This window comes from Scyliorhinus torazame, chromosome 2 (genome assembly GCF_047496885.1).
Source record: "Scyliorhinus torazame isolate Kashiwa2021f chromosome 2, sScyTor2.1, whole genome shotgun sequence".
NCBI classification, from domain to species: domain Eukaryota; kingdom Metazoa; phylum Chordata; class Chondrichthyes; order Carcharhiniformes; family Scyliorhinidae; genus Scyliorhinus; species Scyliorhinus torazame.
This window is the reverse complement of record NC_092708.1, coordinates 231,863,049-231,886,732: the sequence shown is the minus strand read 5'-3', so window position 1 is coordinate 231,886,732 and position 23,684 is coordinate 231,863,049. Positions and strand designations below refer to the sequence as shown.

Here is a 23,684-nt window from a genome sequence, read left to right as displayed (position 1 = left end):
AGAATGTAGGGACGTAGAGGTAGTGGTCGCAATGGGCGCAGAGAAGGCATTCGACCGGGTGGAATGGGATTATCTGTGGGAGGTGCTGGGGCGGTTTGGATTTGGACGGGGATTCATTGACTGGGTCAGGCTGCTGTATCAAGCACCCGTGGCGAGTGTTCGGATGAATAGCTTGACATCGGGCTATTTTAGGCTCCACCGGAGACGAGGCAGGGATGCCCCCTCTTCCCGCTGTTGTTCGCACTGGCCATAGAACCGCTGGCAATTGCGCTGAGAGCCTCAAAGGGCTGGAAGGGGCTGGTCTGTGGAGGGTGGAACACCGAATCACTATATGCAGACGACCTGCTCTTATATGTGTCGGAGCCACTGGAAGGGATGGAAGAAATTATGAGGATTCTGGGGAATTTGGCTATAGTTGAACATGGGGAAAAGTGAGATGTTCGCGATCCAGGCAAGGGGGCAGGAGAGGCGATTGGGATAGCAGCCGTTTAAAGTGGTAGGGGAAGCTTTCGGTACCTAGGCATCCAGGTGGCACGGGAATGGGAACGGCTACACAAGCTAAATCTGGCCCAATTAGTAGACCAAATGAAGGAGGATTTTCGAAGGTGGGACGTGCTCCCGTTGTCACTAGCTGGGAGGGTACAGACAGTGAAAATGACGGTTCTTCCGAGATTCCTGTTTGTGTTTCAGTGCCTCCCCATCTTTATTTCATGGTCCCTTTTTCAATGGGTCAACAAGGTGATTTTTATGGGCGGGTAAGACCCCGCAAGTCAAAGAGGGGATGCTGGAGCTCAGCCAGGGGGAGGGCGGGCTGGCACTCCCAAACTTTAGTAATTATTACTGGGCGGTGAATATAGCCATGATTAGGAAGTGGGTGGTGGGGGGTCGATGTGGAAGCGAGTAGAGGCGGCATCATGTAAGGGCACTAGTTTGGGGGCATTGGTAGTGGCGCCTCTGCTGTTCCCGCCGGCACGGTACTCCACCAGCCCCATGGTGGTGGCAGCCCTGGGAGTCTAGGGGCAGTGGAGGAGACATGTGGGAGCAGAGGGAGCATCGGTCTGGTCTCCAATTTGCAATAATTACCGGTTTGCTCTGGGAGGCTCGATGGGGGGTTCCAGAGATAGCAGAGAGCAGAGATCGAGAGGATGGGATGATATGTTTATAGAGGAGAGCTTTCCCAGCCTAAGGGAGCTGGAGGAGAAATTTGAATTGACGGGAGGGAATGAGTTTAGGTACCTGCAGGCATGGGACTTCCTACGCAGGCAGGTCTCAACCTTCCCGCTCCTACCGCCAAGAGGGATACAGGACAGGGTAGTTTCCAGAGTGTGGGTGGGAGAAGGGAGGGTTTCGGACATTTATAAGGAACTCATGGGGTCAGAGGAAACGCAGACCGAGGAGCTGAAACACAAATGGGAAGAGGAGTTAGGAGGAGAGAGAGAGGATGGTCTCTGGGCAGAAGCGTTGAGTCGAGTCAACGCGTCCACAACATGTGCCAGGCTCAGCCTGATACAGTTTAAGGTCGTTCACCGGGCTCACATGACAGTGGCCCGGATGAGCAGGTTCTTTGGGGTAGAAGACAGGTGCGCAAGGTGTGCGGGATGACCAGCGAACCATGTTCATGTGTTCTGGGCATGCCCGAAGCTTAGGGGATTCTGGCAGGGGTTTGCGGATGTCATGTCCACGGTGTTAAAAACAAGGGTGGTATTGAGTCCGGAGGTGGCGATTTTCGGAGTGTCGGAAGATCCGGGATTCCAGGAGGAGAAAGAGGCCTTTGCTTCCCTGGTAGCCAGGAGATGGATATTATTAGCTTGGAGGGACTCAAAGCCCCTGAAGTCGGAGACCTGGCTAACTGACATGGCTAGCTTTCTCTGTCTGGAGAAAATCAAGTTCGCCCTGAGAGGGTCAATGTTAGGGTTTATCTGGAGGTGGCAGCCATTCGTCGACTTCTTTGGGGAAAATTAACCGTCAGCAGAAAGGGGGGGGGGGGGGTTGGGGAGTTAGTTTAGTTTAGAGTAGGGTGTTAGAAAAGGTGGGACCCGTGAGGGAGGAAGATGGCTTTTGCACTGTTTATATTTGTACGTACATTGTTTCTTCTGTTATTGTTATAAAACATAAATACCTCAATAAAATGTTTATATTAAAAAAAATCACATTGTGCCCCAGCTGTGATTTAAACTGTAAGTGAATACAATATATGAACATACGAATTAGGAACAGGAGTAGGCCACTCGGCCCTTCGAGCCTGCTCCGCCATTCAATAAGATTGTGTCGGGTGTGATTTTAACCTCAACTGCACATTGCCGCCTATCTTGAGAGTCCTTCACCCCCCTGCTTATCATGAATCTATCTATCTTTGCCTTATTCAAAAACTCTGGAAGGAATTTTGCCACTTTTTTGTCATATCTCGGGGAAAAGCTGTATAGCCCACCAGATGTGCTGCCGGCTTTACCCACTGTATTTTTAGACAATTTGGCAAAAGAAATGAAAGAGACAGGTCCCACAATGTCTAGCTGGAAGGGTGGGCTCCCCCAGCAACTTGGATTGGTAAACGGCGCCCTGATGTAAATAAATAAAAAGTGAAACATCCCATCCTACAGAAACCCCTTTATCCGGAACTCCCTCCCCATGGAATTGCCTAGTGCCAGGGCCAGAGCATGGACACTGCCAGTGTACTGCCTGAGCAATGCCAGGGTACTGCCCGGGTATGACCCCCCCCTAACCCCAGGGGCAGTACTTAACAATGCCCCTCTGGCAGGTTCTGCTTACTAGTTGCACGTCATGGGGCACTAGTCTTGATTCATGTTGGCGTGAATGGGTAATGTAACTCGGGAGGACTATCAGGTGTAAACACCTGACAATCAAATTTAAATTAATGCATTCGGAGATCCTGACTTTGAAAGTCAGGATTCCCATTATATCATTGGTGGGGACAATCAGAACAGGGAATCCTGCCGTTGTAAAAGCTATTTGGGAATTTCTACGCTATTCTCTATCTCCTCCGCCATTCCCGCCCCTTGAAAACGGGAGTACAAATTTCACACTTCCTCCCCTCTCCCAGCTTCCATAGCCTTCTGAGGCAGATGATTCCAAAGACACATGACCCCCTGAGAGAAAACATTTCTCCTCATCTTGTTTTTAAACAGTAATCCCATATTTTGAACAGTGACCTCTAGTTCTAGATTCTCCCAAAGGGGAAATATCCTCTCCACATCCAGCCTATCAAGACCCCTCAGGATCTTATGTTTCAATTAAGTCACCTCTTACCCTGCTAAACTCCAGTGGATACAAGTCTAACCTGTTCAACCATTCCAGGTATTAATCTAGTAAACCTTCTCTGAACTTGCCTGCCCCTTGCTTATCATAATCTTACATCCCACTATGTATCCTGTGGAAATTGCATGACTATTAACAAGTAGAAAGCAGACCAAGGCAGGCCAGCAGCACGGTTCAATTCCCGTAACAGCCTCCCCGAACAGGCGCCAGAATATGGCGACTAGGGGCTTTTCACAGTAACTTCATTGAAGCCTACTTGTGACCATAAGCGGTTTTCATTTCATTTCATTTTCATTTTTGAAATTATAGAATCCCAACAGTGCAGAAGGAGGCCATTCGGCCCATCCCAGTCTGCAACAACCCTCTGAAAGAGCACCCTACCTAGGCCCACTCCCCAGCCTATCCTTGTAACCTTTGGACACAAAGGGGCAATTTAGCATGGCTAATCCACGCAACCTGCACATATTACCTGCATATATTAAATATTTGAATTTAAAATATTTCTACTATTTGTCTCGTTGGACTTGCATAAAGTTTCTATGAAGGATATTGATCAGTAAAAAGTCTACCATCAACAAGCACTGTATAAAATTAATAGGCCGATTGGGGGGGGGGGGGGGGGGGAAGGTTCACACATGTCATACTGCATCACAGCCTTGCAGTGGTACTGACCGCCCGACAAAGGTGATTCCCCCTTCCCCTAGACTGACACAGTTTCTCCTCCCATTTCCCTGTTCTATAAATAACCCGTGAGATTAACTCGCGCGAGTTGAATCCTTTCCAAGGTTCGTCACGTTGAGTGCCAGCCCCAAGTCCCATATGATAGGTCGGATGCAGCCATGAAGGTTGGTTTGTTTGGCTGGGCGCCCTGTCTGTAAGCCTGCTCTCCCCCCTCCCCCTCCCGATACAGCTGCTACCCACTAGCTGAGAAGCGGATTGCGAGGGGAGAGGGAGATGCCAGAGAGAAAATGTTGTTGACGAGGTAGCAACATCTCAGCCGAAGTAAACCTCTGCGGCCAGTCGCATCCCTTTTATTTTCCATCAGGTAAACTGTTTATTTAAAAAAATTACAACAATTTACTTTCAAGACATTTTATTTACGTATTGGAAACAAGCGGGTCGTATAGCCATCAAACCAAAGTTGTAAAATTCAATTTTGTAGAATATTGCTGTAGAAAATCTGGGTTAACCCTCTCATGTATTTTGCGCAGCAGTGCAATGTTTCTTTTTGCCTATTGGTACTAAACAACAAGATAACATTTATTAATTAGGTGACCCTGATGTGTTTCAGGGATAAATGTTACATTGTAAATTGTGTGTTCTTTATTATTTTATCAGAAAAGCCTGATTCTCTAGCACATTAAAAAAAATGTTCACTGGACCAAATATGTGATTGCAATCTAAAAGTTTTATTTTTGGCTACAGATTTGAGTTTTGGAAATATGAACATGGTGCATTAATTATTTTCCTGCTCCATGCACTTTGAAAAAGTGCAACAATTCTGCCAATAATTGCAGAATTATTCTTGTTACCCCTACAGTAGGTCTGAAATAATGGATTATATCCATAGAAGAACTCTCACTGAATTTAGGTAGGACATATATTGGAAAATATTTGACTCAGAAGCTTATACTACATTCTGATTTAACAGATTCATTGTTCCTACATGGGCAGAAATGTGTTTGTGAAAGTATAAATAACAAAGCGGCTAATTATTTTGATTTGTAGTGAGACCACGCCTGGGGTACTGTGTACAGTATTAGTCCCCTTATTTAAGGAAGGATGTAAATGCATTGGAAGCAGTTCAGAGAAGGTTTACTAGAGTAATACCTGGAATGGGTGGGTTGTCTTATGAGGAAAGATTGGACAGATTAGACTTGTATTCTATAGTTTAGAAGAGTAAAGGGCAACTTAAGATCCTGATGGGTCTTGACAGGTTGGATGTGGAGAGGATGTTTCCTTTTATGGGAGAAATAGGGGTCGCTGTAAGAGGTTGCCTATTTAAGATTGAGATGAGGGTCAAGCGTCTTTGGAACTCTTTTTCAAAAGGTGATGGAATCTTTGAATATTTTTAGGGCAGAGGTGGATAGATTCCTGGTTAGCAAGGGGGGTAGACAGGAATGTGGAGTTGAGTAAATCAGATCAGCCATGACTTTAATGATTGGCACAGCAGGCTCGAGGGGCTGAGTGGCCTTCTCCTGCTCCCAATTCATATGTTTGTATTTATCTTTATAACAAAGATATCATAGAATATCTACAGTATAGAAGGAGACCATTTGGGCCATCGAGTCTGCACTGATCCTCTGAAAGAGCACCCTATTCAGTCCCACTCCCCTGCCCCATCCCCTTAACCCCACCTAACCTTTGGGCACTAAGGGGCAATTTAGCATGGCCAACCCACCTAAAGTGCACATCTTTGGATTGTTGGATAATCATTTAATCTTTCATTCAGCATCAAATATTTTCACTGTACAAATGTATAGCCATTGGAGCAGACTTTGTTGGTAACAGTGCATCTCACAATAGACCTTGTTAGTTGAATTTACAATTACATGTTTAAGATTTAAAGTTAATTTGATTTATTATTGTCACATGTATTAGTAGACAGTGAAAAGTGTTGTTTCTTGCGATACAGACAATACATACCGTACATAGGGAAGGAAGGGGAGGCTACAGAATGTAATGTTACAGTCATAACTGGGATGTAGAAAAAAAATCAACTTAATACAAGGTAGGTCCATTCAAATGTGACCTCAAACTTTTGTATCTTTTTCCTGACGGAAGAAGTTGGAAGAGAGTATGTCCAGGGTGCGTGGGGTCCTTAATTATGCGGGTTGCCTTTCCGAGGCAGCGGGAATTATAGATCGAGTCATAGAATCTTAGAATTTACAGAGCAGAAGGAGGCCATTCGGCCCATCGAGTCTGCACCGGCTCTTGGAAAGAGCACCCTACCCAAGGTCAACGCCTCCACCCTATCCCCATAACCCAGTAACCCCACCCAACACTAAGGGCAATTTTGGACACTAAGGGCAATTTATCATGGCCAATCCACCTAACCTGCACATCTTTGGACTGTGGGAGGAAACCGCAGCACCCGGAGGAAACCCACGCACATACGGGGAGGATGTGCAGACTCCGCACAGACAGTGACCCAAGCCGGAATCGAACCTGGGACCCTGGAGCTGTGAAGCAATTGTGCTATCCACAATGCTACCGTGCTGCCCAGTCAATGGAAGGGAGGCTGATTTGCGTGATGGACTGGGCTACATTCACAACCTTTTGTAGTTTCCTGCTTTCTTGGGCAGAGCAGGAACCATACCAAGCTGCGATACAACCAGAAAGAATGCTTTCAATGGTGCATCTGTAAAAGTTGATGAGAGTCGTAGCTGACATGCCAAATTTCCTTAGTCTTCTGAGAAAGTAGAGTCGTTGGTGGGCTTTCTTAACTATATTGTCGGCATGGAGAGACCAGGACAGTTTGTTGGTGATCTGGACACCTAAAAACGTGAAGCTCTCGACCCTTTCTACTTCGTTCCCATTGATGTAGACAGGGGCATGATCTCCTTTACGCTTCCTGAAGTCAATGACAATCTCCTTTATTTTGTTGACATTGGGGGAGAGATTATTGTCGTCGCACCAGTTCACCAGATTCTCTACCTCATTCCTGTACTCTGTCTCGTCATTGTTTGAGATCCGACCCCCTATGGTGATGCCGTCAGCAAATTTGAGAATCGAGTTGGAGGGGAATTTAGCCACACAGACATAGGTGTATAAGGAGTATAGTAGGGAGCTGAGGACACAGCCTTGTGGGGCACCGGTGTTGAGGATGATCGTGGAGGAAGTGTTGTTGCATATCCTTGCTGATTGCGGTCTGTGGAGTAGGAAGTTCAGGATCCTGTCACAGAGGGAGGAGCCAAGGCCCAGGCCACGGAGTTTGGAGATGAGTTTCGTCAGAATAATAGTGTTGAACGCTGAGCTGTAATCAATAAATAGGAGTCTGACATAGGTGTCTTTGTTACCTTGGTGTTCCAGGGTTGAGTGCAGGGCCAGGCAGATGGCGTCTGCTGTGGACCTGTTGCAGCGGTAGGCGAACTGTAGTGGATCAAGGCAATCCGGGAGGCTGGAGTTGATTCATGCCATAATTAACCTTTCAAAGCACTTCATAATGATGGATGTAAGAGCCACTGGACGATAGTCATTAAGGCACGCTGCTTGGCTTTTCTTTGGTACAGAGTTGATGGTCGTCTTCTTGAAGCAGATAGGGACCCCAGATTGTTGTAAAGAAAGGTTGAAGATGTCTGCGAATACCCCCGCCGGCTGATCCACGCAAGACCCGAGTGCTCATCCGGGTACCCCACCTGGTAGCTTTCCGTGGGTTCATCTTCGAGAAGGCTGTTTTGACATCTGCAATGGTGACCTTGGATACAAGTTCATCCGAGGCTTCCAGGGTGGAGGGCTCGCTCTTGCTGACCTCTTGCTCAAAGCGGGCATAGAATGCATTGAGCTCATCAGGGAGGGGTGCGTTGGAGCCGATGATTTTACATGCCTTCATCTTGTAGCCCGTTATGTCTTGCAGACCTTGCCATAGTTGGCGGGGGTCCGTGTGGCTAGCCTGGGACTTGAGCTTGGTCCGGTACTGTCTTTTGGCATCTTTGATGGATTTCTTTAGATCATATCTGGCTTTCTTGTATAGGTCAGGGTCGCCTGACTTAAAACGCCTCAGACCTAGACTTCAGCAAGCAGTGGATATCCCTGTTCATCCAGGGTTTACGGTTGGGGAACACGCGGATTTGCTTCTTTGGCACACAATCTTCTACACACTTACTAATGAAGTCCGTTACTGTAGTGGTGTACTCGTTCAGGCTGGTCGCAGAGTTTTTAAATGCTGACCAGTCCACCGACTCTAAACAGTTCCATAGGAGACCATCCGATTCCTCAGACGAACAATGCACAACTTTCTTTGATGGATTCTCCCGCTTTAGTTTTTGCTTATAAGCCGGGAGCAGGAGCACAGTCTTGTGGTCAGATTTGCCAAAGTGAGGGCAGCACGATGGCGCAGTGGGTTAGCCCTGCTGCCTCATGGCACCGAGGTCCCAGGTTCGATCCAGACTCTGGGTCATAGTCCGTGTGGAGTTTGCACATTCTCCCCGTGTTTGCGTGGATTTCGCCCCCACAACCCAAAGATGTGCAGGCTAGGTGGATTGGCTACGCTAAATTGCCCCTTAATTGGGAAAAATGAATTGGGTACTCTAAATTTACAAAAAAAAAAGATTTGCCAATGGGTGGGTGGGCGATAGAGCGTAGGCATGTTTGATATTTGTGTAGCAATGGTCCAGGATGTTTGGGCCTCTGGTGGAACAGGTGATTTGTTGGTGGTAACTTTTTTTTAAAGTTAGAATACCCAATTATTTTTTTCCAATTAAGGGGCAATTTAGCATGGCCAAATCACCTACCCTGCACATCTTTGGGTTGTGGGGGTGAAACTCATGCACACATGGGAGAATGTGCAAACTCCATACGGACAGTGACCCAGAGCCGGGATTCGAACCCGGGTCCTCAGCGCCGTAGGCATCAATGTGCCACCATGCTGCCCTTTGTTGGCGGTAACTTGGTAGTACGCTCTCGAGCTTGTAGAATTTTCTACAAATATTCCTGGAAGTGTGAGCTGCTAACAGCATTGCGAGGGTAACTGGGCACGTGGGATCTTTGTGAGCAACTGGATAAACATCTATGAGATTAAAGGGTTGAAAAATAAACATAGGACGGACAGAAATGGAGGGTAAATTAGTGCATGGACTCAACAACAACTTGTATAATGCCTTTAATGTAATAAAACATCCCAACATCTTAATGATGAGGCAGAGTGGCAGCAGAAAAGCTAAGAAAAGGAAGCAAATTGCACCCTCTGGATCCCACTAGCTTGTGGGACATCCTGATCCTTGTAACCAAAGATCTACAGATCAAGAATTTATCTGTTCAGTCACGTGAAGACCCATTGCAGAAATTCACAACTCTTGAGCAGACGTCCAATCGAGGGTCAGCCGATGACACAAATAAAGTCCCAAAGTGCCTTCCAGGAGCATTGTTAAAACAAAATAGAACACTGAGCCAAAGGCCGAATTTGATGCCCTCCCCTGGGGTGAGCTTGGTGGAAGGGGGACATTTAATCAGATGGCGAATGGGGATGCCATCACCTTTGCACCACTGTCCTGATTAAATCTTTGACAGGAAGGTCCACACTAAAGTGGGCAATTAATGTCCACTTAACTGCCTCATTGTGACATCATTGTTAATTTAGGGCAGCACAGTTGCACAAGTGGCTAGCACTGTGGCTTCACAGCGCCAGGGTCCCAGGTTTGATTCCCCGCTGGGTCACTGTCTGTGTGGAGTCTGCACGTTCTCCCCGTGTGTGCGTGGGTTTCCTCCGGGTGCTCCAGTTTCCTCCCACAGTCCAAAGATGTGCAGGTTAGGTGGGTTGGCCATGATAAATTGCCCCTTGTGTCCAAAAAGGTTAAATGGGGTTATTGGATTACGGGGATCGGGTGGAAATGAGGGCTTAAGTGGGTTGGTGCAGACTCGATGGGCCGAATGGCCTCCCTCTGCACTGTATGTTCTAACCCTATGGCTGGTGGGTGCTCACAGGTCACCATGTGGGAGCCCAAAAAGCATACTGTCAGTTGGTTGCGTCCTCCCAGAGTGGGGGCAGGGGTCCCTCGATTATAGACACTTAATGCCTGATTGAGAGACCCAGCATCGGGAAGGGTGAGGCTTCTGAGAGGCTTTCATTGCCTCCATTAAATACTGCCCAATGAGATAATAGGTCAAGGAGGTAGCTTATAAGGGCAATGTCTTGTAAGGAGGAAAGTAGAGAGGGCATTCCACAGCTTAGGCTCAATGTATAAAACCCAATGTCAAATCAAACATTAAAAGAGAGAGAAATAAATATTTGGTTTCAGAGGGAAAAAAGACCGAAGGGAAATTAAGAAACAAAATTAAATATGTCAAATTTGATATTTTAAAATAGTGTTGTACATTAATTGACAGCACAAGTTGTCTCGACACACATCAGCAAACCCCAGCCCTCTTTTGTGTATTAAACTGACAATAATGGATCTTCTGTTCTATTTATAATGAGGTAATTGAGACATTTATTGTCAATACATTTCAATACACTTAGTAACTTGATAACATGTTTCTCAACAAGACTGTTGTAGCTTCAAGGTGAACATTTTTGGGATGAGAATTCAGATTATAAGCTTACAACAAAGCTAACGTTTACACTCTGAATTACTTAAGACAATGAAGTAGTCACCTGGTAGGAAAACAAACTATAGGGAAAATTGTAGGATGGAGCGATTCCTGCATTAACTCTATTACCTATTGCTAACCATTTAAAGAAAGAAATGGGGGAAAAAAACTAGCATTTGTATAGTACTTTACTTGACCGCTGGACATCCTAACATGCTTTACACCCAATGAAGTAATTGTGGAGTATCATAGATTATCATAGAAATTACAGTGCAGAAGGAGGCCATTTGGCCCGTCGAGTCTGCACCGGCTCTTGGAAGGAGCACCCTACCAAGGTCCACACCTCCATAATAACCCCATAACACAATAGCCCCACCCAACACTAAGGGAAATTTTGGACACTAAGGGCAATTTAGCATGGCCAATCCACCTAACCTGCACATCTTTGGACTGTGGGAGGAAACCGGAGCACCCGGAGGAAACCCACGCAGACACGGGGAGAATGTGCAGACTCCACACAGACAGTGACCCAAGCCGGAATCGAACCTGGGACCCTGGAGCTGTGAAGCAATTGTGCTATCCACAATGCTACCGTGCTGCTATAGTCACTGTAGAAATTTCGGAGCCAATTTTTAAACCGTAAGGTCCTAAAAACAGCAACTAAATGAATGACCAGATCTTCTGGCTTCTGTATAGGTTGTAAGTTAAATGTTGACCATCAACATTGGGAGAGCATCTCTGTTCTTCTTACAATAAGGTCCTGGGATCCTTTACACCCATCTGAAAGGGCAGATGGGATCTCATTGTAATATCTCCTACAAAAAGGAGGCACCTCTGACAGTACAGCACTCCCCTTATATGGCTTTCTAGTCAATCTGGATTATGCCTTTGGATGGGGGTTTGAATCCATGCCTTTCCAAATCACAGTTGCCCGATATTGCAGTTAATTGGTGGCGGTCCGGGAGTAGGAAATACACCCCCCCCCCCCCTCTTTAAACTCCTGGATGAAAAAATACAAATATTCAAATCACATGAGCTTTCCCAGAGCAAGTTTGATTAACTTGCCTAGCTCGTTCTAACATTTCAAAGGATCTGTCCTGTGCTGGAATTGCATATCAAAGGCATGGAAGTGCCCAAAGTACTCTCATTCAAATACTTTTGGACGATAACTTGATGGTAGCCGAAGTAACCTACTGAAGTTTTTATGTCCGAAAGTAACATGTTGTATCCATGTGGCATGATCACAAAAGTGTAATTTTGAAGGACAAAATGATGGACACAAAACAGTGAAAGCGAATCTAATTTACAGTATTTTAAGAATGTTGGAGGCAGGATCCTCCGTTAGCCGACACCTAAACCGGGAAAGGCCATTGGGTGGAAAATCGCGGCAGGCACTGATTTGACACCAAATCGCAATTCTCAAGCATCTCGATGGCGGCATCAATGTGATTCGGGACGCACGTACAGTAAACACCGTTTGCATATCATTAGCGGGCCTGAATCGGTATTCTCTGGGGCTGCCACGATTCTAATCCTCCAATGGGCTGGGTTCCTGACGCTGCGGTTCACTTGTGCTTTTTAAAAATTCCAAAACTGCCGTCGTGGCTGATGGGGGGAGAGAGAGAGAGGAGGTAGGACACTGAGAGGAACGACTGCCGGCCCGGACACTGGCTGGGGAGGGGGGTTCCTGACAGGGCCGGGGGAGGGAGGGGGGGGGGGGGGAAACAGGGGAACATATCGAGTGGCTGGGGCAGTGTCCAGGCATGGACCGCCAATACCGTGAGCTGCAAGGCAGCTGTCTTGCTGCGCACCCCACTGACCATCCAGCTGGCCCCTGGTTCTGCAAAGTGACACCGACTGTATGGGCGCCCGCCACCCAGCCCCCACCACATCTCACCCAGCCGCCACCCGTGGCGGCCCACCGAGGCCAGCACCCACAGTAGCCCCCATGGGGGCCGCGTTGCCTACCCCCGGTGGGGGCGGTGCCAGCCAACAGGACCTCTGGCATCAGGGACGAGCGCCAGGGCCAGCGGTCCCCACTGCCGACCACCGACGGGGATGCGGGGTTGGTGTGTTGGGGTGGGGTGGGGGGGGAGGGGGGTTGGGTGTGTGTGACAGGGACTGCAGTGCCACCATGTAGCCCAGTGGACCTGGTTGGGCATGGGGCTACGCATCGTGCTAACATGTCGGCCTTTCACCCCCTGCAGACAATGGATATTGGAATTCAACCAGCAAAGGTGGCCTTCCTCCGAGTCGCCGCAGTCCTGGGGGGCGGCCAGCAGCGGAACAGGAGGCAGCCTCCCAGGATGGAGAGCCAGACGCCCAACAGCCGAGGAGGAGGAGGCACCGAATGAGGCCTCGTGTCTTCCGACAGCGGCTGTCATTCGAGGACCAGCTGAACTGGGCTTACCGTCGAAGACTCCGACTAAGCAGAAATAGTGCGACATGATGGCACACCTGGCACCGCAGAGGTATGGGAGAGGACACCATCTCCCGCTGGCCATAAAGGTGACAAAGAACGTAGTGCAGAAGGAGGCCATTCGGCCCATCAAGTCTGCACCAACCCACTTTAAGCCCTCACTTCCACCCTATACCTGTAACCCAACAACCCCTCCTAACCTTTTTGGACACTAAGGGCAATTTAGCATGCCCGATCCACCTAACCCGCACGTCTTTTGACTGTGGGAGGAAACCGGAGCACCCGGAGGAAACCCACGCAGACTCGGGGAGAACGTGCGGGAGACTCCTCACAGACAGTGACCCAGCGGGGAATTGAACATCGGACCCTGGCGCTGTGAAGCCACAGTGCTATTCACTTGTGCTACCATGCTGCCCTAATGGGCTGCCCTGCCCGTGACGGTCGCCCTGAACCTCTACGTCACAGGGTTCTTCCAGGTGGCGAGTGCAGAATTATCTAGGATCTCACAGACCTTGGTGCGCAGGTGCATCTGCGTAGTCACAGAGGCAGTTAATGCCGGGGGGCTCAAAACATCCACTTTGATGTGGACCGAGCCCACCAGGAGTCCCGGGCAGCGGGGTTCGCCGCCATCGACGGGATGCCCCAGGTCAAGGGGGTGATCGACGAGATGCATGTCCCTCTATGAGCACCTGCAGATAACAGGCCTCTCTACACAAACCAAAAGGAGTACCACACAATGAACGTGCAGCTGATTTGTGACCATCAGCTGCGCATCTTATACGTCTGTACCTGATACCCGGGGAGTGCGACTCCTTCATCCTGGCACTTAACGATTCCTGACATGTTCGAGACGCCACCGGCCGGCTGTGGGGTTTGACTCCCGGGTGACAGGTGTTATCCAATGCGGTCATGGCTGATGACTCCCATCCGGAGGCTACAGACCGATGCGGAGACATGCGATAACAACGCCCAGAGTGAGATCGAGTGATGCATCGGCCTCCTGAGGATGTGGTTCAGGTGCCTGCACTGATCTGGAGGGGCAACCCACAGGATCTGCTTACTACCCACTCCAGCCCTCACACTCATCAGACAAAGCACCGAGGCAGGTTGTAACGGTGGAAACATATGTTTAACATGAACAGATATTTACAGATTTGTGCCCTAACCCCTATAACTAAACTGTACCCTGCACCCATGAAATTTAACTGGTGTCTAACTTCTTACAGGCCTTAACACCACATCTAAGTGGATCCCCAGACGTTACAGCAGGAGTGGAGGCGACCTGCTGTGAGCCCTGTCCTGCGACCTGGGTCCCCTTTGGCGGGCGTCTTCTGGGGTGACCGGGCCTGGATGGACCCGGCTACTGCTCGGGTGTCCTGGGTGGTGTGGTGTTGCCCCGTTCTGCCCGCTACTGACCAGATGTGCTAGGGACAGGAGGAACACGATCTGATAGCCCCCAGGCGACTCCATGGGATGGGATGGGGGGGGGGGGGGTGAGGGGGGCTATCCCCTGAGACACCCCACCACCTGACAGTGCCAGGCCTGGAGACCCACTCTGGTCTCAGGGTCCACATGCTCGCGGCCATGGAGCACAGGGAGTGGACCATCCACCCCCTCGGGTGCTCCTACCTCCACCGACTGTGCCAGGTGAACTGTGTGGTGCGCCCGAGCTCCAGGGTCTCCTGATACCGGGCTGGTATCCGAGCTGCTCGCCTGGTCAGTGCTCGGCTCATGGAGGGGAGGGTGGGGCAGGGGGAGGGGGTTCGGCTGTGGCACTGGCTTGGGGAGCCCCATCCCCAGTAGGTCCTGTAAGACACCAGGCTAGAGGCATGTTTAAGCCGGGGAGGAATGAGGGTGGGCATGAGGGTGAGGGTGGTGGGAGGGTGCTGGGGGTGGTTGACACGTGTGTCACGGAACCACAACTATTCGGGGTCTCACATCCTCGCCTGAGGCCGAGCTCCACCTTGGCCACCTCCTGTTTCTCCGGGCCGCCGACCACGTCCAGGGCCCTCTGCTCGGCCACGGTGAGTGCTCCATTGGGGGAGGCGCCGCTTTCGCGATGCTCCGCCCCCTCCAAAGCGGCGTACTCACACGGCCATATTGACGGCCTCAGGACAATGCCTGAGGCTCGCCCCCGACCGGTCGAGGTCACGACGGCGTGGGTCTCTCATGGTCTCACCCGTTGGGAACTCCGTGTGGTGGGTGCGGACTCAGTCCAGCACCGCCACACTCTGGGTAGGGCCGATCCGCGGGCAGGGGGGACATTATTGGGGGCAGGGGACACTGGGGGCGGGGGGGGGAATGGTCCGGGGCGTGCGAGCTGGCTGAAGGGGAGGGGGGCCTACTTCATGGCAATTCTCCGCGACGTATCAGCAGCTCGAGCCAAGTGCACTACGCTGCCGACCTGCTAGCCCCCAGCAAAACAGGGAATCTAAAGCACCACCGTTCCCACACCGGCGTGGGGGCATAGCACCAGAATCGGAGAATCCAGCCCCTTGCCTCAGAAACGGAGAATCCCGCTCCATATATTTAGATTTTCTGGCCATAAATGATCCTTCCAGTAAGAATTTTAGTTTGAATGCATGACTGTGTATCTTGACAAATAATCTTGTTTTGAACGTCTTGTGATTCCTGATTCATCATCCAGAATCCATAACTAAGCATCAATGCCATATTTTCATCTGTGAAAGCAGCACTCCAAATCCCCTGTGTCTTCTTGTGTTCAATCAGTAACCAATGCTGCAGAAGGAACTGCATTTGTGTGAAATTATTTCTGGTGTTAGAGGATGTCGGTAACACTTTACCCAGTTGTTAATCGCAATACATGGCAATTACGTCATGTTAATAAACACTGATACTTCTTCACTGAAATCAAATGGATTCCCCTTCTTGTACCAGATAACTGCTGCTCCCTTGTGTTCAGATTCAGCTTTACATGACGTTTTGTATTTGAAAGAGAATGTGGAATAGTCTTTCCTTCATGTGTTACATTATCGTATTACTCTGTGGAATAAATACTCAAAAATAATTGGTGAAGAAAGTACTCATCAAGTTGAATGGTGTTAATGTGGGGGACACTCTTCCAATCTGGGCACCCAATATGAGAATCCAGTAGTTGCAGGCCAGGGCAACTTGGGTCAGAGAGCAATCTTCTCTCCAGCACGGGCAAGAAAAATGTAATGTGTACATACACAATTACTGTTTATAAATATGAGAAAAGCCAATAAAAAGAGTTTTTAAAATGTTCGTCCTTCACAACAGCAGTTCCTACAAATTTTGTTTCCCACTCCTGTGACATTGTGGACTGTTATTTCTTTGATGTCTGCACGTTATTCGATTAACTTGGTTACACCTTTTTAGCAAATGTTGGCTCAAGGTAGAACAACACAATATTGTGGCCTAGAGATTGTATTGCTCCAAATGGGGAGAAGAATCCTTATCCAGCATGCATTGCACATGGCTAATGAGGGTGTTGGCATGACCGTGGTGAATTTGGTTGACTGGCTCCTGAATCAGCCTGGAGGGTGGCAGGATTGGTTGGCTCAGACGTCATTAAGAATTCTGGGGATCCCAGGAGAGGAGGAAGTAAATGGCCAATTTCCGATCATCTCCTTCCCAATCATCCAAGAGTTTACTTGGGAACCACAATAAGGTGAGATGAAAAGGATAGGTTCAAACTTACTTGTCTGATAGCCTCTAGCACTCACTTTAAGGACCATTTTTTGACTGGCCAATAACAGAGGAAATTGACGGCATCCTATGGGATGTTTGTTATTGAATTTTGCTAAGGAGGCTGAAACAGGTGTGAGGACCTAATATCTATTTCCAGTGTCTGAAATGGATGCCTATGGAGTTTTGGCACATCCTGTGCAGAATGAGTGTGCACACATCACCCACAATACTGACTGCTTTCCCAATGCATTTATTTCGAGAAAACTGTGCAGTGCAAACCAAATTCTTGACCAGTAAACACTGGTATTCGGACTTTTGCATTTATCACAACAACTGCTTGCATTTATTTAGCACACTTTGAGTGCACCAAAAGGCACTGCTAAAGGAATATGAGGATTGAAGAGGAATGTTTAAAGGATTTTCTTAAAAGGCTGTGAGAGAGAGAGGTGAGGAGGCATGGGGCTCCAGAGCTTAAGGCCCAGCCAGCTGAAGACACAGGTACCAATAGTGAAGCAATGAAAGTTGGGGATGTGTGAAAAGCCAGAATAAGAGGAATATAGAGGTTTGTAAAGTTGGAGAGGGGCAAGGCCACAGAGGGATTTGAATACAAAGATTAAGTACCGGGACACTGAAAATATTGGAGAATTGGGAAGATCAGAGTGCTTCTGTAAAACAACCTATCCAGTATTGAGCAGGTATCGCCCAAAGTGATAAAAGAAAAAGGTGGATGTTGAGCGAAAGGAGAGATTTTACTACAGGAGGTGGGTTTAAAGTAGGAAAGGTGGAGGGTTTCAGGGAGGGAATTTCAGACTGAGACCTTTGGCTGAAGACACTGCGGCTAATCATAGATCATAGAATTTACAGTGCAGAAGGAGGCCATTCGGCCCATCGAGTCTGCACCGGCTCTTGGAAAGAGCACCCTAACCAAGGTCAACACCTCCACCCTATCCCCATAACCCAGTAACCCCACCCAACACTAAGGGCAATTTTGGACACTAAGGGCAATTTGTCATGGCCAATCCACCTAACCTGCACATCTTTGGACTGTGGGAGGAAACCGGAGCACCCGAAGGAAACCCACGCACACACTGGGAGGATGTGCAGACTCCGCACAGACAGTGACCCAAGCCGGAATCGAACCTGGGACCCTGGAGCTGTGAAGCAATTGTGCTATCCACAATGCTACCGTGCTGGGATGATGGGAGGAGGGAATGTCGTGTGCTGATGGCTGGGGTGGTGATCAAGCTGGAGGACATCATGGGGAGGGGTGAAGCTAAGGAGAAATTTAAAACACAAGAAGAAGGATTTTAAATTTAGAACTGAACATAGAACATAGAACATTACAGCGCAGTACAGGCCCTTCGGCCCTTGATATTGCGCCGATCTGTGAAACCACTCTAAAGCCCATCTACACTATTCCATTATCGTCCATATGTTTATCCAATGACCATTTGAATGCCCTTAATGTTGGCGAGTCCACTACTGTTGCAGGCAGGGCATTCCACGCCCTTACTACTCTCTGAGTAAAGAACCTACCTCCTACATCTGTCCTATATCTATCTCCCCTCAATTTAAAGCTATGTCCCCTCGTGCTAGACATCACCATCCGAGGAAAAAGGCTCTCGCTGTCCACCCTATCCAATTCTCTGATCATCTTGTATGCCTCAATTAAGTCACCTCTTAACCTTCTTCTCTCTAATGAAAACAGCCTCAAGTCCCTCATAAGATCTTCCCTCCATACCAGGCAACATTCTGGTAAATCTCCTCTGCACCCTTTCCGATGCTTCCACATCCTTCCTATAATGCGGCGACCAGAATTGCACGCAATACTCCAAATGCGGCCGCACCAGAGTTTTGTACAGCTGCAACATGATCTCATGCTCCGAAATTCAATCCCTCTACCAATAAAAGCTAACACACCGTATGCCTTCTTAACAACCCTCAACCTGGGTGGCAACTTTCAGGGATCTATGTACATGGACACCGAGATCTCTCTGCTCATCCACACTACCAAGAATCTTACCATTAGCCCAGTACTCTGTCTTCCTGTTATTCCTTCCAAAATGAATCACCTCACACTGAGAATGAATGTAGATCATCCTCTTGAGATGAAGGGGTTGTCCCATGGTGAGATGTTGAGTAAATGAAGCTTATTTTCTCTGGAGCTCAAAAGAATGAGAGGCGATGTCGTTGAAACCCAAGACATTCTGAAGGGGTTTGATAGGGTGGACACAGATCGTTTCCATTGGTCAGAGAATCTAAAACAATAGGGGGGGGGGGGGGGGGGGGGGGGGGAACATGGTCTGAGGACAAGGAGGTTAATCATTTTAGCTTGAGATGAATAGAAATTACTACACTCAAAGGGTTGTGAATCTTCAGAATTCTCTACCCCAGGGGGTTGTGGATGCACCGTCGTTGAATGTGTTTAAAGCTGGGAGGGAAAGATTTTTTGGTCTCACGGGATTAAGGGATATGGGGAGCAGGTGGTAAAGTGGAGTTGAAGGCCAAGATCAACCATGACCTTCAATGACAGAGCAGTGGGCTAAGTGGTCTACTCTGCTCCTCTATCTTGTATTCTTGTAAGAGGAGTGATGGGTGGGAAGAGAGTGCCAGAGCTAGCTGTCACCAATGTCGTTAGAAGCTGCAGATGATATAGTTGGGAGAATAGTGTGTATGGATGAAAATAAGAGGGTGAAACTGATGAGCTTGTTCTGAAGAAATTGCCTCTCTCATTTTAAGTGAGTGGTAGAGTTGGAGACGAGTGTGGTCATGGACGGAGAGAGAGGCCATCTTGAATGGGTCCGATTTAGGGTGGTATTATAGGGGGCGGAGCCAGAGGGGGATGATGGCGGACGGTAGAGTGGAGTGGAGGCATAAGCCTCCGGTAAGAATTGTAACATGGAATGTCCGTGGGTTAAACGGACCGATTAAGAGGTCCTGTGCTTTTGCGCACCTGAGGAGTTTGAAGGCGGAGGTGATCTTTTTACAGGAGAGGCACCTCCGGGTGAAGGACCAGGTTAGCTTGAGGAACGGATGGGTGGGACTAGTCTTTCACTGGGGTGGGGGTGGGGTGGGGGGGGGTTGCTGAAAAATAGAATGGTGTTTGTGGGGGCCAAGGAAGTGCGAGACTTGGGGGAAGGTATGTGATAGTGAGTGGGGTGCTGGAGGGGACGCAGGTTTTGAAAGTCAATGTATATGCACCAAATTGGGATGATGTGGGGTTTGTGAAGGGTTTCCTGGGAGTGATCCCGGACCTGGATATGCACCAATTGATAATGGGTGGAGATTTTAACTGTACGATGGAACCGAGGGTGGGCAGGTCGAGCCCCAAGTCAATGGGAAGGGTGTGGATGGCGAAGGAGTTGGGAGGGTTTATGGAGAGTATGGGAATGGTTGATCCGTGGAGGTTTAAGAACCCGGGGGTGGAGGGAGTATTCCTTCTTCTCACACATGTATAAGGTGTACTTGGGAATTAATTTCTTTGAGGTGAGCTGAGTGATGTTGTTGGGGGTGGTGGGGGCAGAGTATGCGGGGATTGTGATACCTGATCATGCGCTGCATTAGCTGGAGGCGGCTGGAGGTGAGGTTCAGCACGGGTCAGGTGCAGAGGCTGGGATGGAGGCTGGATTTCAGGCTGTTGGCAGATGAGAGGTTTTGTGAAAAGTTGAGGTTGGCAATTGGAGAGTATGTGGAGATTGGCCAGAACGGGAAGGTGTCGACGGCCACGTACTGAGACGTGGTGATCCGAGTGGAGATGATCTTGATCAAGACACAGAGGGACAGGAGGAGGAGGAGGGAGGAGCATGGGTGGTTGTTGGATGAGATAGTCGAGGTGGACAGGAGATACGTGGGGGCCCCCACTAAAAGAGTTGTTGTTGAAGAGGAAGAGGTTGCGGGGCAGTTCGATAGATTGACGACAGGACGGGCAGTAGGGTAGGAAGGAGGGCGAGGGGGGTGCAATATTAATATGGAGAGAGGCGAGCCGTATGCTGGCCCAATAGCTGGGGAGGCAGGCTGCGTCCAGGGAAATTTAAAAAGGTGCGAACGGAGAAGGGGGAGGTAGTGTCAGAGCCGGGGAAGATGAATGAGGTGTTCGGGGGTACTGTGACAAGATATAAAGGGCGGAGCTGGGTGGAGAGGAAAGGGATACTGGACGGTTCCTGGATGGGGTGATGTTTTCACGGTTGGAGGAGGAGAGGAGGCAGGCATTGGAGGAGCTGCTGGGGCTGAAGGAGGCGATTGACAGCGTTAGGGGGATGAAGTTGGAGAAGGCTCCAGGGCCGGTTGGCTTTCTGGTGGAGTTTAATCAGGTGTTCCGACAGAGTTGGCACCGCATTTGTTGGGGATGTTTTAGTGAGAATTTGGAGAAGGGGGAGCTGCCAGAGACACTGGCGCAGGCATCGATCACGGTAATCCTGAAGAAGGGGAAGGATCCGTTGGAGTGTGGGTCGTGTAGGCCCATTTTGTTGTTAAATACAGACATGAAAGTGCTGGCTAAGTTAGTGGTGGGTAGGATGGAGGGATGTGTGCCAGAGGTTGTCGCTGAGGATCAAATGGGTTTTGTAAAGAGCCGGCAGCTCTCCAGTAACATCAGGAGGCTGTTGAATGAGGTTATGACCCCATTAGTGGGGCAGGTGCTGGAGGTCATTTCCTATGGATGCAAAAAAGGCTTTTGATCGGGTGGAGTGGAGGTATTTATTTGAGATCTTGGGTAAGTTTGGGACTGGCCTAAAGTTTGTGGCGTGCATGTGCTTGTTGTATATAGCCCAGGTGGCAAGTGTATGTACAAATGGGATGAGTTCACGGAGTTCTGGGCTGCATAGGGGAATGAGACAGGGGTGTCTGCTGTCGCCGTTCGTTCACACTGACAATTGAGCCTTGACGGATGGCTCTTAGGAGGTCTGTGGAGTGGAAGGAGATTGTGAGGTGGAGCAGTGGGCACCGGGTGTTATACGTTCGTGTCGGACCTGTTGGAGAGTACAGGTAGGACATAGGAATATTGGAGAGGTTCGGGGCCTTCTCGGGTATAAGTTTAATTTTGGGAAGAGCAAGGTGTTTCCGGTGAATGCGTAGGTGGAATTTGACAAAGTTGTAGGAAATTAGAAGGGATTTTAAGAGATGGGATACATTACACCTGATCGTGGTAGGGAGGGTGCAGGTTGTTAAACTGAATGTGCTGCCAAGGTTCTTGTTTGTTTTCCAGGCCGCCCCGATTTGTTTCTTGAAGGCGTTCTTCCAGAAATTGGAGATGGTGATTTTGGAGTTTATATGGGCAGGGAAGGTGCCGAGGGTAAAGAAGGACCTGCTACAGAGGCATGGGCAGCACAGTAGCACAGTGGTTAGCACTGCTGCTTCACCGCTCCAGTATCCCAGGTTCGAGTCCCTGCTTGGGCCACTGTCTGTGCGAAGTCTGCACGTTCTCCCCGTGTCTGCGAGGGTTTCCTCCGGGTGCTCCGGTTTCCTCTCGCAAGTCCCAAAAGACGTGCTGTTAGGTGAATTGGATATTCTGAATTCTCCCTCTGTGTACCCGAACAGGTGCCGGTATGTGGTGACTAGAGGCATGTCACATGTCTTCATTGCAGTGTTAATGTAAGCCTACTTGTGACAATAAAGATTATTAAAGAGGCAGAAAGTGGGGTTGGTATAGAAGAAAAAAATGTACAAATTGTGAGGTTGTGGAGTGTGTTTTATATGTTACTGTTTTTTACACATTTGGAATAAAATACATTTCAAAAAAATTAATAATAGAAATACATTTTTGAAAAATGTAAATTCCTGGTGATGTGGAGACCCTTAAATAACATCTCTCCCTGCGAGACTATTCTAGGGATGTGAATTATTGTAAGTGTTCTCAATGTTCCTGAGCAACAGGTAATGTAGAGGGATTAACTGGGTGGGTGTGGGTGTGGTGGGTCCAGTAAACGGACTTCAAACTAGTCTGGGGGGAGGTGCAAGAGCTATCTGACCTCTGGGGAGCATATATATTTGAGTGTAATGTAGCCTCTTGGTGTTTGCTGCCCTCTACTGATCTCCATTGTAATAACTTGACTCAACCAGTTATGAACGAACTATAAATGTTTACAAATACTACAACTATTTGCAGTCATGTCTCTGAAACCCATATGCTGCTCAGGTGATCCAGCACGCTAGTGACTGATTGGATGAGTGGGTCACATGACCCTTCCGAAGAGTGTCCCTGTTAAGATCCTGGACCAGACCCCAACATTTGTTAGAATCCTGGACCAGACCCCAAACACGTCTTTAAAAAAAATAATTAAAATTTTGTAAAACTGTGAGGAAGGGATACTTCACTCCAGGAGTGATTCCACTGACAACTGGGATATTTTATATTAAAGCAAATGTTATTCTTAACACAGGATTAAACACATTAACATCACAGAAAATAGCAATTCGTGGTTAAACAATTCTTAAAATAAAAGGAAACTCTTCAACTACTACGTTATACCTTCTCTATCTCCAATTAAGCAAAGCCCATTGGCTTTACCATTGGCAAAGTAAATAAAATTAGCAATCACAAGATTACTTGCTGTACACCTGTATCGAAATTTCTAGTTGTGAGAGAAAACAGGGAATTATCCACCAGAAACCTGATGTCGTAGTGGGGAAAATTCTAGAATCCATTATCAATGATTTTGCAGCTAAGCACTTCGAAAACAGTGGCAGGATCAGACTGAGTTAGATGGATTTAGGAAGTGGAAATCATGCCTGACAAATCTACTGGAATCCTTTGAGCATGTTACTAGTAGAGTTGACGAGGGCAGCAAGGGGATGTGGTATATTTGGACTTTCAGAAGGCTTTTGACAAAGTCACGCATCCGAGGTTAGCATGTAAAATTAAAGTGCATAGGATTAGGTGTGTGTTGCGATGGATAGAAAATGTATCCTGAGTCTTTTTTAAATTGTCAGGCAGTGACGAGTGGGGTACCGCAGGAATCAGTGGTAGGGCTCCAGCTATTCACAATATATTAGTGATTTAGATGAGGGAACAAAATTTAATGGGCGGAATTCTCCGACCCCCCCGCCGGGTCGGAGAATCCGCTCGGCGCCGCGC

The 23,684-nt window shown here is 48.5% G+C and overlaps 1 protein-coding gene across 1 annotated transcript in view; it reads left to right on the top strand.

The window, feature by feature from the left end:
• The first annotated feature begins 4,201 nt into the window (after positions 1–4,201).
• The window catches only part of fmn1 (formin 1), a 639,512-nt gene continuing 620,029 nt past the window's right edge, over positions 4,202–23,684 (top strand). The window contains 1 exon segment of the mRNA XM_072484913.1: positions 4,202–4,318. The gene's annotated coding sequence lies outside the window, so the exon portion shown is untranslated.